Source organism: Falco peregrinus, chromosome W (assembly GCF_023634155.1).
Source record: "Falco peregrinus isolate bFalPer1 chromosome W, bFalPer1.pri, whole genome shotgun sequence".
Taxonomy (NCBI): domain Eukaryota; kingdom Metazoa; phylum Chordata; class Aves; order Falconiformes; family Falconidae; genus Falco; species Falco peregrinus.
In genome coordinates this window covers 6990575-7004595 of record NC_073743.1, presented here as the reverse complement: position 1 = coordinate 7004595, position 14021 = coordinate 6990575, and the positions used below count along the sequence as shown (strand labels likewise).

The following is a 14021-nucleotide window of genomic DNA, read 5'->3' as shown; positions in this document are numbered from 1 at the left end:
GCTGAAAAAATCATCCGGCCAACTGGACCAGGCAGACAACAGCTGTATGCTTAGAGACAGATGAGCAGCCAAGAAACTTTAAAAAGGGAGTTCAAGTATGTCTGCAGAAGCAAAAGTATATTAAAAAGTTTCAGCATATTTTGCACAACAGAGAAATTTTATATGAAAAAAGTAATTTGAGACTGCTGCTAGCCTGGTTAAAGAGCCAAGGCACCCCAGCTACCTCTACAAAAATATTTGATGTTAAAATGTGGGAATCAGCAGGAGAGTAAATTTGGGAAAAGTAATCTCAAGGAGACTTGAATGCTACCCAAGTAACAACTACTTGGAAATTAATGTTGAGACATTAAAAGAGATGCATGCAGAAAAACAGCTTGCAGGTATCGCTAAGGAGGCCTGGTCAGAGACTGAGAAGGGGCAGGAAGCTAATGTAACAACAAAACAAGATGTTGCTCAGCAGACAGAGCAGAGTGAGAGCAAAGCTGAAACTGAGCATGTTTCTGATGAACTAGAAGGAGCAGTCAAGGACTCTGATTAGGACAGACAAGATTAAAATAAATATAAGATCAGAGGGTTAGCAGTTAAAAAAATGAACAATCAGAAGTAAGGAAAAAGCAAGTAGTGTAGCAGAGCAGTAATAAGGAACACAGTGATATCAGGAGATAGATTGAAGAGTGGAGGAGTGCACACATCTCCCATGCTATTACAAGATAGACACCCAGGTCAGTATCAGGCATTTCACTGGGAAATGATTAAGGAACTACAGAAAAATGTAGTGCAAAATGGACTATAGTCTCCTTTTACACAAACTTTATTAGAGAATGTGATGATGGGTCCACAGGTAGTGACTCTGTTAGAGTGGATTTGTGACAAAGTGCTGGACTTTCCACCTGATGGCACTTTGCAAATTCCTGCCTGCCAAGAGGGCAGCAGACTATTGTGTGACACTGCCGCACAGGGGGACTCCATGTCAGCAATGCATTTAGGACCTTGGTGAAGAGTAGCCAGAATTTGCCACCAAGTGTCAACTAATTCTACTAACAGTGCTAAACCAGGTGAAGCTGTAAACTCCAACAGCATGACTCTTCTCAACACACTGTCAATGATTGTGACTCCATCCACACCTCTGCCCCCAAAGCTCCTGTCACTGATTGCAGCAACCCTCACTATTGCAGCACAAACACTAGTAGGCTGCAACAAGGCTTTACCATCAGTCAGATTCTACTGTCTGTGCTCTATCTCCTTCCTCCAGAGGTCAAACCACACTGCTCCCTGTCATTCCAACCCCTTTCCCACAATCCTCAGGGCTATTTAACTACTTAGCAGGAATGAGCTACAGCTACACATCATCCATGTCAATCAACCCACTGCCTTCTAGGCAAGGCCACAGCTGCATATTATCAATGCTAATCAACCCACTGCCTTCATTCCTCTACAACTCCCCCTTTTTGTTTTTAACTAAAAGGGCTGTGTCTATCATCTATTGTAGGGCCCTTGGCAGGAGGTGTGGAAAGGCTGTTCAGATTGAGTTAAGAAGGCACAAAGCTACATCCGATTCAGGCTCTGCATCAGCATCACCCAGATGTTGTGACTCTCCTCTCAAGGGGTCTGCGGAACAGCTGGTATCCGATGTCCTCTTGTCAATTCTAGGATCCAAAACAGGCTTAACACACCTAGTGGGAAGCCACCATGGCCCTGCATCTGTGGAGACACAAGCATACCCACATCCCCAGGTAATTAAATCCCACAGGCCTGTCAAATTTCCCATTTGTAGGTTTAAGACCTTTGCTCAGATGGGAGGAGATCCTCCCTGCAAAGACAAGAAATGAGAGATAATCACAGGACACTTTCCCAGCCGGCACAGTCAAATAGCTCAATGTATACACAGCTTTCCATAGACAAGCACAGAGTCTCAGAACACATTCCCCCTTTGTTTTTCAAGAAGTAGTTTTAATGTATGATGAACATGTTCCACAATGGCTTGGCCAGTCAGGGAATGTGGGATACCAGTAACATATTCCACCCCCCAAGAGGCAAGGAACTTGGCCATGCGTGCAGATGAATATGCTGGTCCATTGTCTGTCTCCAGACACTTTGGAACCCCCAGAGCAGCCCAAGCCTGTCAAAGATGTGAAAGGGCATCCAGAGCCTTCTCCCCAGTATGGGCCGATGCCCACACGACTTTTGAGAAGGTATCAACCGAGACATGAACATACTGTAAACAACTGAAAGAAGGCACATGCGTGACATCAGTTTGCCACAGATCCAAGGACTGATATCCATGTGGATTGACCCCTCATGGAAACATTAGTCCAGGACCCAATTGCTGACACTCTGGGCAAGGGGCAATGATGGATTTTGCATCCGCAAGAGATTCTAAATTGACAGACCAGTGCCCAAGCCCCCCCACTGAAAAAATTGAGACATGAAGGCCTGTCATATCAGATCTGGCACTGGAGGAGTCCAAGCGGGAGCTGCAAGAGCATCAGCACAGGCATTTCCTTCACCGACAAGTCCTGGCAATCTAGTGTGACTGCAGACATACAGGATGTAATATCTATGCTGGCTCACCATCACCCATAATGTTTTTAATAAGAAAAAAATTGTTCTGAATTTACCTCCTTAAGCAGCACATGGTCAATGTGTCACACTACATCTGCAACATAAGCAGAGTCTGTAACAATGTTTACAGCACATCAAGGAAACCTTTTGAAGGCAACAATGACAGCATGAAGTTCAAACAACTGAGGTGATCCCTGTGTCAAGTGTATCAATTCTTGCCATTGCTTCCCATCATACCAAGCGACCACTGCCTTCCCCCGTTTCCCAGAACCATCTGTAAAGACCATAGGGCCTTACACTGGGCTATCTGCTACCAGCAGCTTTTGAAGTATCTGTATGTCTGAATAAGTTGGTAACAATTTATGACTGGGAAGATGATAGGATATTTGTCAGTTGGCTCTGGAAGGATTCAAGGGAAACTGTAAACCTGTTTGCCAAGCACCAGCTTACATAATCACATTCAATGTGAATTATCAAGCAATTGGGATCTTGGCCCATGAGCTGAATGCACCATGTACATCCCTTGGTGATGATTTTCACTACTAGTCCAATCTGAGTGCTCACTACCTTCCATGGTTGTACAGACAAAAATAACCATTCCAAGACATGTAACAGATCCTGCCAACACTCATTCCACTGGCCCAACAATCCCATGGGATGACAGTTAGCAATGACAACATATAAACATATTTGAGTTTCTAAGTCTACACGGTGTACCCTTTTTTTGTTGCAGACCATCGGCCACCCTCTCTAGGGCTAAGCTGGCTTCTTTAGTTAGTGATTGGGGAGACATCAAATTAGTGTCACCCTTCAACAGATCAAAGGGTTGTTTCAACTGGTCTGTTGTGAGGCCCAAGTATGGCCTTACCCAATTTATGGTCCCTAATAATTTCTGCAAATCATTTAGGGTTCTGACATTTACTCAGAGCTGGATAGACAAGTGCTTGAGCCACAGATCTAGCACCTTAACTCCCAAGTATTTCCATGGGGCTTGTTGAATCTTTTCTGGTGCTATACATAGCCCAAAGGTGGCCAACGACTGCTGCAAAACTGAATACACTTGCTGAAGTTCAGCCTTATTTGCAGCTGATACAAGAATATCATCCATATAATGATAGCAATACACTTGCTGAAATTGTTCCCATACAGGTGACAATGCCTTTGCTACATACCATTGACATAGTAGGACTGGTTTTCATACCCTGCGGCAACACCATCCATCAGTATCGCTTACAAGGAGTCATTGTTCCTGCTAGGTATTGAAAAAAAAGCAAATTTACATTTATCAGCTTCATGTAAAGGAATAGCAAAAAAACCAATCTTTTAAATCATTTACCAAAATATCCCAGGTTCACAGGATCATCATCGGGGAAGGCATGCCCAATTGCAGGGCTCCCATTCCCTCCATTACACCATTTACCTTCCTTAAATCTTGTAACAGGCACCATTTGCCCGATTTCTTTTTTGTCACAAACACAGGGGTATTCCAAGGACTATGGGAAGGTTCTAGGTGACCCTGCACTAGTTGTTCTTTGACTAATTGTTGGAGGGCTACACATTTTTCCTCAGGAAGGGGCCACTGTTCCACCCAAACAGGGGTATCTGTCTTCCAAGTCAAAGGCAGAGTAGGTCTCTGTATGCCCTCCATCACAGCAGCCCCTATTAAAAATCCTTCTGGGTACCAATAATAACTCCCCATTGTCCCAAAACATCCCATCCCCACAACTTCAGAGGGACATCAAGCACATAGGGATGGATTGTTGCTGTCTGGCCCTGAGGGTTTCAAACTTGCACCATATACTGACTCTGGACACTGTTTCACACCACCCACTCCCACCAATATGGAACCTGCCAAAAAGACAAACAAGGAGTGAGGCCAGATATGTGTAGATATTTAGTTACATCTCCCATGTCAATCATTCCAGTCATCCATATTGTGGGAAGGGTCCCTTTGGCAAAGGCGATTTTACAGGTTAGAGTTGGTCGAGCATTTTGTACACTGAGTCCAGAAAAGTTGAGGTGTTCCTGTCAAACCAAACCCTTCTTTGCCCCAGACTTTGTCATGGGCATAATCATCTTGCACCCAGAAAGGAATTAATTGTGCAATCCAGCTACCTTCAGGAATTGACATGGGGGGTGGGGACTATACCATTGCTTGAATCTGACCCATATAATCAGCATCAATGACTCCTGGTAAGGCAAACAAACCTTGTAATATTACACTAGAATGTCCAAACAACAGCACACTCATTTTATTGCCAATGGGTCCCATGGCATTCAGTGGGACCTTATGTACTTTATCATCCTCTATTGTGATGGCAGCTTGTAAGAGTGTGTCTAAAGAGAACACTATTGTCTCAACATTGTCAACTGAGACCTGGAGATGGAATGTGGTCCTCATGGACACCAAGGCACAAAGACCCTGGAAAGAGAACTGCATGGTACGAGGAGTACTATGCCGCTCCCTGCCACCTGGGACTGAAAGGAATAACTACAATAAGGCCATCTAACAGCTGTCCAGAAGATTTGTTACAACCATGGTTGTAACAGCAAACCAGAAAAACTTCAGGTGAACTTTCTTCATTATAATACAAAAACACACCTCCTAGCCTGAAGCTACCTGCCTCTAAGTCAAACCACACCTCAGGCACTCTTCTTTGCACACGTGTGATAACCTTGCTCAAGAAGGCAGAGACTGGCAACAGTCCATGGAACAGAGGAGCAGCAAGGTGTGTTGCTTGGCATAAAAGATGGCTCCTTCACAACTGAACTTTGGAGATCTTCCCCACCAAGGATCATGACAAACAGAAGGACTGGCAGGACGCTGCCTGGACCTGGGACTATAGGGACACCTTGGACCCGTGGTGGTAGCTATAATCCTCTTTTCTTTTTACTTTACCTTTTATTCACTTTCTGTCTTTCTACCTATCACAAGCCGCTTTGAGCAAAAAAATTGTGCTGTTTAATTGAAACATAACCCCTTGGCATGATCACCTTGATTTTTGTGCTTCAAGATCATAGTAAACAAGCCATCACATGTCCACCGAGTGGACTGTGACACTGCTGCTGTGGTAACATCCAATCCAGCACTCCCTGAAGTTCAGGCTGCGAGTTGGCTGCATAAGCCTGAAATTGTTGTGGAGGATTCATTTGTATCATCACACAGTTCCTCCCACCGTTTCCTTGCTTTCTGTTATCAACTGCAAGTAACCATCCTTGAGCGTTAAATTTAGATCTACAGTATTTTGCAAAATGCCCTGGTTTGTTACATCAACGGCATACCAAACCAGAGCCATCAGCCCTTCCTGGACTCAATCTCTTTGGACAGTCCTTCTTTAGGTGACCTTCTTGCCCACATGTGTAACAGCAATGGACAACCCTGACTGCATCAGCAAAGGTCTTTGCCAGACACTCAGTTTGGAAGGCAGCTGTTCCTACCTTCCCACATACATCCATTAATTCTATTAAAGTGGGATTACGATTCACCATGCCTGCAATCACTTTTCTACAATCCTCATTTGCATTGTCCTTAGCTAATTGAAGTAACAACGCTTCCTTAGCTGCCCCATTCTGTATTTGGCTTTCCAAGGCATCTCTCAACCTATCCAGGAATGGCACTTATCCCTCATTTGGGCCTTGCTTTATTGTGGTCTGTGACTGTTGTGGCACGCCATGATCCGGGACCTGCAATAAAGCTTGGAGAACTACCTTTTCCTTGCTGCAGAACTGAAGGATATAGGTGAACTTGTAACTGAGGAGAGTTAACCAGAGCCTCCCCCATCAATTGGGGAATCCCTGCCCCAAAACATGGGTCATCCTGGGGGTATTCTAAATTCATCAGTGATTGCTCATTTGCCAAGCACCTCCAATTTGACTCAAAAAGTCACATTTGCATAGGGGTCAATATAGTTTGCACAACTGAATGTCAATCATGAGCAGTAAGCTCTGCTGTGAAAAGATATGTAACAACGATTGAGCATAGACTGAGCCTATTCTGTACTGTAGACAGGTTGACCTTAACTCTTATCACTCCCCAGTTGATAGATTCCCACTCAGGGGGAGCCTTACCATCCTTTCAAAGCACTGGACAGGCTAACACCCTGCCCCCTGTGGCTCCTGCAGCATTGATATCCCCTTCCACTAGTGCTTGCTCCCACATCTTTTTTCCAGAATTTGACAGGATCTAATTCTAATGTTGTAATTTGGACTGGTTGTTGAACATGACCTAAGGTCTCCTCTGATAAGCCTATCACAGGTGGCTCAGGATCACAGACAGGCAACAGGACAATGACTGGATCTCCCTGTCACCCCAAAGGGAACCAACTCTGCCCACTTGACCCGGCGCCACTCTGCTCCTCCTGCCAGCCTTGACTGAATGGATCAGGTGATGGCAGAAAATCTGAGGGCACCAAAGGTACCTTATTGGGCATCATCTCTGCAACCGGGGATGTGGCTATTTCAACCGCAGCCTTTGTCTGCTTCTGCTTGTTCTGGTAAAATCAAAGACAACTCTCCATGCTGTCAATGAGGCTGTAGCAATTTTGTCCCCTCTCATGGCAACCCCCAAAAGTAACAATCCAGCACTTTGCCATACCTGAATGCTGGAGACTTTTTACTGTAACAGGCAAATTATTCCTTTTACACTATCCTAGCAGAGTTCTTATTGCCATCATACTTTATACCTTTATTTTCAAACACATTCATTTGCATTGTTAATATAAGGTTTATTTCTCTGTCTATAATTAGTTCTAGTGAATCTACGATCAATCTCCATGTTGTTAATGAAGCTGTGGCAATTTTGTCTCCCCTCAAGACAGCCTCAAAAAGTATCTTTCCAATACTTTGCCATGTCTGAATGCTGAGAACCTTTTTTACTGTAACTGACAAATCATACTTTTCATACCACACTAGCAGAACTTATTGATGTTTTATCATATTTTACACTTTTTTCAGATATATCCGTAAGCATTGCAAATGGAGTTTGTCTCCCTGTCCACATTTAATTGTTCTAGTAGATCTAAGACTAATCACCACATTGTTAGCAATAGCATATTAATTTTACCACCTCTTGAGGCAATCTCCAAAAGTATTTTTCTAGTGTTTTACCATGTCTGAATATCAGAGACATTTTTCAGCATAACTAGCACATTATTTACTTAACACCATCCCAGCAAAGCTCTTATTAACTTCTTGTTATACTTCACACTTCTTTTTTGACATATATTTATAAACATTGTTAATGTAGAATTTTCTTCTTCTGTACCCATATCAATTAGTCCCCATCTATGTTAAGTACCAAAAACTGCAATTTGAGTTAAGATTATCAACAAATATTACAATACACCCAAATAGATTAGTTAAAACAGCTCACCTCTCATAGTGTCTGTTATGGGTCACAGGCACTCCCACTTGCCTCAGCTATGGTGGACACCAGTTGTTGTTGTCAGAGTCCAACTTAATCAACCTCACACAGAACACAAACTATTGCAGCACAAAGAAACTAGCAGACTACAACAAGACTTCAGCATTAGCTAAAGTCTACTGTCTGTGTTATCTCTCCTTTCTCCACAGGACACTCCTTCTCTCTGTAATCCTCTCTCCTACAATCCTCAGGGCTATTTAACCACTTAGCAGGAATGAATTACAGCTGCATATCCTCCATGTCAATCAACCCACTGCCTCTGAGGCAAGACCACAGCTGCATACCATCAATGCCAATCAACTCACTGCCTTCATTCCTCTACACCTCACAACACAGGACCAAGTGCAGGAACAGGACAACTCGGACAATGATTCCACTGACACTGATAAACCTTTTGATCCAGGTCCTATAGATCTGGAAAAGGAGCTAGACCTTTTTCCTCTCCCTCCCCAATGCATTGACTATTTTTGGGGAGGGTGAAAGGGGGTCTGAGGGATCGGTGGCAGGAATGCAAGTGGGAAGTGCTTAAGCCAGGGGATTTGGGAGTCGCTATGGCATGTTCAGTATTTTGTCAGACAAATCAACTTTGAAAGTGGCAGCCTGTGCAATATGAGGCTGTTAAAGAGTAAAGCAAAGCAGTGCAGGAAGGGAGGATTCATAGTACATTTGCTACGCCCCTTCTTGAAGTGATGGTAGAGCCTTATACACTCACACTGCATGATTGGAAGTCATTACTTTGTATGGCACTGTAAAAGATTAAAGTTGAGTTAATTAGCATTGATAGCAGACAGCTGTGGGTTAGCTTCAGGGGTGGTGGGTTGGCCAATGTAGACAAGGTGCAGCTGTGGCTGATTCTGTTAAGTGGTTGGGCAGGCAATGAAGAGAGAGCAGCCGAGGAAGAAGCAGAGAAGAGTGGACACATGCTTTTGATGAGAAGAGGGTGGTAGAGGGACTGACATGAAGAGTATGCTGGTATGAGATGGTAAAAGACTTTGTTGTAGCTAGCTAGCTAGTTTGTTTGTGCTGTGATATGGTATTAACTCCAACACAGTATGTGATGTGGTTATCTGATTTTTGTGAGCTATGTGTAGGGGCCTCGATTGGAAACCTTAATTGGGGAGTTGCTGTTAACTATAAGCAGTTGGCTGGAGAAAATAATTGTGCTGATGCTGTGACTCAGGCAAGGTGTCCCAGGGACAATTATTTGCAAATGAAAGAGATGGCTCTTAAGGTAGTCAGGATGTGGGAGTCTTGCCACAGTCTTGCGGGGTCCTAAAGAGTCATATACTAATTTTATTGATCAGCTTCAGAATATTTTGCAACAAGTCAAGTATGAGGAAGCTCAGGGGTTGCTTTTAAAACAACTAGCTATGATAATGCCAATGAAAATTGTAAATGGGCAACTTTCACAATCACAACCTCAACATATGTCAAATGATTATAGCGCAGAACTCACAGCAGACTGTAACTCTCAGGCTGAGTTCTGGAATGCAGCATAACACATTTTTTTGCTTCTCTAATCTTTTCTGTAAGAATAGTACACGCTCTTAACTTACTTAGTAAATTAGGCTGCTAGCTTGTTAAAGGAAATAATACTACAAATACTATTTTTTTTTTCTGGCTTATTAACAGATGTTGATTGTGTCCGTCATATCTTGCTACAGATCCGAGTTGCTATTGATTTTTATTATTAGCACAGGGACATGCATGTGAACACATCCTATCAAAGTCTTACGTGAATCTGAGTGACCACTGTGAATTAATTTACAAAAGCATACAAAACTTAAAAGCCTTAAAAAAAAATCTGCAGCAGAGCCAGGGGTGGGATGCCCTTGGTCTCTTCTCACGGCTGGGAAACTTTTGGCCATGACTCAAAAGTATTATAGGGTTTATTATAATTATCTTTAACCACCTTATTAATGTTTGCCATATCTCCCATGCCTTTTATCCTGTATTCAGCGTTTAGCTGATTGTAACATAAATCAGGTCATGGTCACCCAGCTACACGCCACCTTTGCCTCATCGCAATTAACAAGCAAAAAAGAGGGAGATAGAGAATGTCTGAAGAGAGATATAGGAGAGGAAGATAGAGAATATTTGACCTAACAAGAGATGAGAGAACAGCTGGGTATTGTGAAGGAGACTAGGAAAGATGAACATGGTTATCTAGTGTTTAATAGGTGTCTGTGTGCTTGTAGTGATATATAGCTATGTAACTGCATGAATGATTTCTGCCCTGAGCCTGGTGGCGCATGCAGCTGCGGTTTGTGTCCGGGCTCAGAGATGTAAATATGGGCTTCTCTGTACAATAAAGTGTCTCTGGTTGCATATAAAAAATAAAGGGGGGGGGGGGGGGGGGGATGAAGGGAATGACCCCAAAGGCACGATTAGAGAAAGCATGCTATGTTTTGAACTTTCTGAAAAGCTCTGCCGACCATGCGGTGCCTCCCATTGTGCGGCATTTTGTGTCAATTGGTGACAAGCAGCAAAAGCACGAAGGTGTCTTAGTACGCCTGAAAGACCCTTGTACCAGGCATTGGTCAGGACCGCATGAATTGTTAACTTGGGGAAAAGCTTATGCTTGTGTTTCTACAGATGAAGGTCCGCGAAGGATACCTGCTCGCTGTGTGCGGCCTGAGCTTAGCATGCCAGACTGTGGGAGCACTGTTGCTGCCACTCAACCCCACAACTGGTGTGTGGGTCTCCTTACTGAACCAGTCCTTGTTTGGTGTGCCCTTCCTTGAAGCTGACTTGCAGACATTGTTGCAAAAAAGTGAATGTATGTGGGGAAAGAAGAATCTTACTGAAAGTCTTGGTATTTGGGATAATTGATTACCTCTGTATAATGTTAACCCAAAAGAAGTTGATATTGTTTGCACTTTGAATGTCGATAGTTGTCTTTATGTAGATGCTAATGTAGTAGGAGGCTATGATGGGACCATGACACCCGCATAAATCAACACGTGAACATGTTGATAAACATAATGTGCTTAAAAGCAGTATAACTTTGGATGAAGCATGTAATGATGTAGTTGATTTATGGAACTGATGGGAACGTATTGCAGTGGTTCTTCTCTTATCCGGAGCAGCAGCAGGGAAAGCATTCAAGAGTTAAATCACCTTATTTGTTAGGCAGTTAAGAATGTGAGTCAAATTTGCCATTATTACATACAAAACAGAGCAACTATTGGCTTTTTGTTGTTGGCTCAAGGACGTGGCTGTGAGGATTTTGATGGTATGTGCTGCATGGATTTTAGCCACCCCATTGCAGCAACATGTTATCGAAATCTGAGAAAATTTCAGTCTTTTTGGCATCCATTCACTCAATTGGCAGTATTGTTTGTTTGCTATTGCCTTGGTTGCTGTCATGTTTGCAAGGGCCCTGCAGAACATGGCAAACCTGGTACTAGCTGTTGAAAAACAAAAAGGGGTAAATGTAGAATTGTACAGAACAGAGACAGTGGGTTGTTTTGACATTGACGATGTGCAGCTGAGATCCTGCAGCAAAGAGTTAAATAACTTTAAGGGAGTATGAGAAGAAACTAGGATGAGAAAGAAACAAAGGAGGAATGTGATCTCACCTCTAGAAGATAAGGAAACAGCATGAACAGTAAAGAGTAGCCTATAATGAACAGTGCTAAGGAAAGTGTTGTCTGATTTTGACTGATCACTCAAACTCTATTCATAAGCAGCTTGCTGAGTTAAAGAAAACATGCACAGGCCATAAAGATTGAGATCGGGTTAACGGACTGGCTACAGAGTTTGGGAATTACTGGATGGTTAAAAAGATTTTTTTTCTGCTCGGGACAATGGTATTAATTGCCATTGTAATCTTTTTAATGATATTGGGCTGTGTGTGGAATTGCTTTATGAGAATTATGAACCGAATGATAAATAGGGTCTGGATCGCTCAAAAATAAAAAGGGGGATTTGTGGAATGGCTGGAAGACAACGGACATATTATGAGCAATCCAGACCAAGTAACTTTGTTGTAAGAGCATTTGTTTTCAAGTCCGGTGGGGAAAACTGTCTGTCCCATGTTAGTTGGTTCCGTTTTTTATGGAGTTGTTACAAGCTGTTCTGCTTAACCACACCCCCCACCCAACAATGGTGTGTGTGCCCAACGTGGTCCTCAGGGGCCTCCAGGCACCTTGACCCCCTGACCCCAAGTCTGGGCGCATGCACAGGGGTTTGGTTAAGTTTTGCAGGATCAGCCTCCCCCATTGCTCCATGGCATCAGTTGGTTTCCTCCTTTAACAAGGTATAGATAAATCTCTGCGGTGGCAGTGGTGTTATCTTCTTGCCTTAACAATGTATTCACTGTGGTGATGGCATGAGTTTAGCAATGTTGAGACAACACATCTGCTGTGGCAATGGTGGGCCTCACCGGCGCAGTCTCTCACACTTGAGGTAATAATTTCTGCATGTTTCCCACTCCCTCCTATATGCCTTTCTCTTCTTTTGTGCCTGGATCAAACTCAAGGGCAAGGGATTATGTGCTTTTGCCTCATACTTCTCTAGGTCTCAAGTCTGAGGAATGTAATGTTCACCCACAATCAGACCACTCTCAACCTGACCCAGCTGATGGAAGTTAAGATCTGAAATAGGCCTTGGCAGCTCAACAGCTGCCCTTCAGCCGGAAGTTTTGGAGTAGGGATATTGGCTCCTGATTCTGGGACAAGGGGGACATAGTTTGGTGCTTTGCATGGGACAGGCCCTGGAAGCGAACATGAGAGCAGTGAGGACTGCAGTCAACACCTTTGCTCAGAACTGTTGGGGCTGTACTGGACTACTATTTCATTGATTGAGACTACTCAAGGAGTGAAGACCAGCCTGTCCTGCAGCAGGTGCTACAACTAGTTGTGTGCTGGTGGGAGGAGTAGCTCAAGGTTATCTGAGCAGTCCTAGCTGTATGTTGTAATGCTTCGTGTACAGATTTGGTTGGGAAGCAGTGTGGCACATGGTGCTACATAACAAGCAAGGATAATATATTATGTTCTTCAGAGGTACATCTATGTTCCAAGGGCATACTTCAGGCACTGTGAGATTCTTGATATTTGCCATTCAGATCACTATGAAAGCAGAGTAGGGAAGTGCTCTTAGCACAGAGCCTGTGAGAGACAAACTCTGTCTTTTCCTTGTACTCCTGCTTGCACTCCCTGAACTGCTGTTTTACTAGAGACTCACCTGCAGACTGCTGCAAGTCAGTAGGAGTCCTGTCACCCTTCCTTCTTCCTGTCCTGTTCCTAATAGGAACCCCTACCAATAGTTGCTGTGACAGCCTGACCAGCACTCTACGTGAAGGAATCCATTTGTAATGCAATTGATGAAGAAAGCCCATGACATTCTCTAACAAGTTGTGACTCCAGCTGTCAAAGTTGGACTCCAGTCATCTCAAAAGGCAACAGCAGTGCAACCTGTCTCCAAGCCCTACCAAAGACTTAATCTGCTAACTCTGTGTACTTCTTGCCCTCTTGGCAGCCCACTCCAACACTCAGGCCTGCAGGACACTGATGACCTATTCTTGGGGATGTGGTGACCAGGGAAGCTTTCCTGATCAAGACTAGGAGGACAGGGGTGAGAGTCAGTTCTGCAGATAATTCCAGAAGTAGGAAGCTGTAGAAAGGCAACAGGACTGGTAGCTTCCCCAGTAGCTTGTTTTATCACAGTCTCCAGTCTGAATTTATTGTCTCAGGAAGAGCTGCCAGTTGCTTCTAGTGATACGGGTAGATGCACAGAAGCCAGTAGTCTCATGGTCTTGTCATTCTAAAGCAAAAGCTACTTTGCTGCTTCTAGGCTGAAGATGGTGAATTTCCGTCAACAAAACTGACATGCCTTTCATTAAGCTTGTTGATTCATCTCTTTCTAGTTAAAAAAAAAACAAACCACAAAACAAAAAAAAAACCCCAACATGACAAAACCAAACCACCACCACCCCCCAACCAAGCAAACTTATTACTTTGAAATGGTATGATGTCTGTTGGTTCTGTAAAGACTGGTAGGATCCCTTTTATTCCTTTTGTTTTCCTGCGCAGCA

The 14021-nt window shown here is 43.6% G+C and overlaps 1 long non-coding RNA gene across 1 annotated transcript; it reads right to left on the bottom strand.

Annotated features, from left to right (window-relative positions):
- Positions 1 to 1132: 1132 nt before the first annotated feature.
- Positions 1133 to 8138, bottom strand: LOC129783190 (uncharacterized). The gene is made up of 3 exons (XR_008745161.1): positions 7934 to 8138; positions 3735 to 3814; positions 1133 to 1701 (listed from the first exon to the last, which is right to left on the bottom strand). It is a non-coding gene; the product is annotated as an uncharacterized LOC129783190 (long non-coding RNA).
- Between the last annotated feature and the right edge of the window lie 5883 nt (positions 8139 to 14021).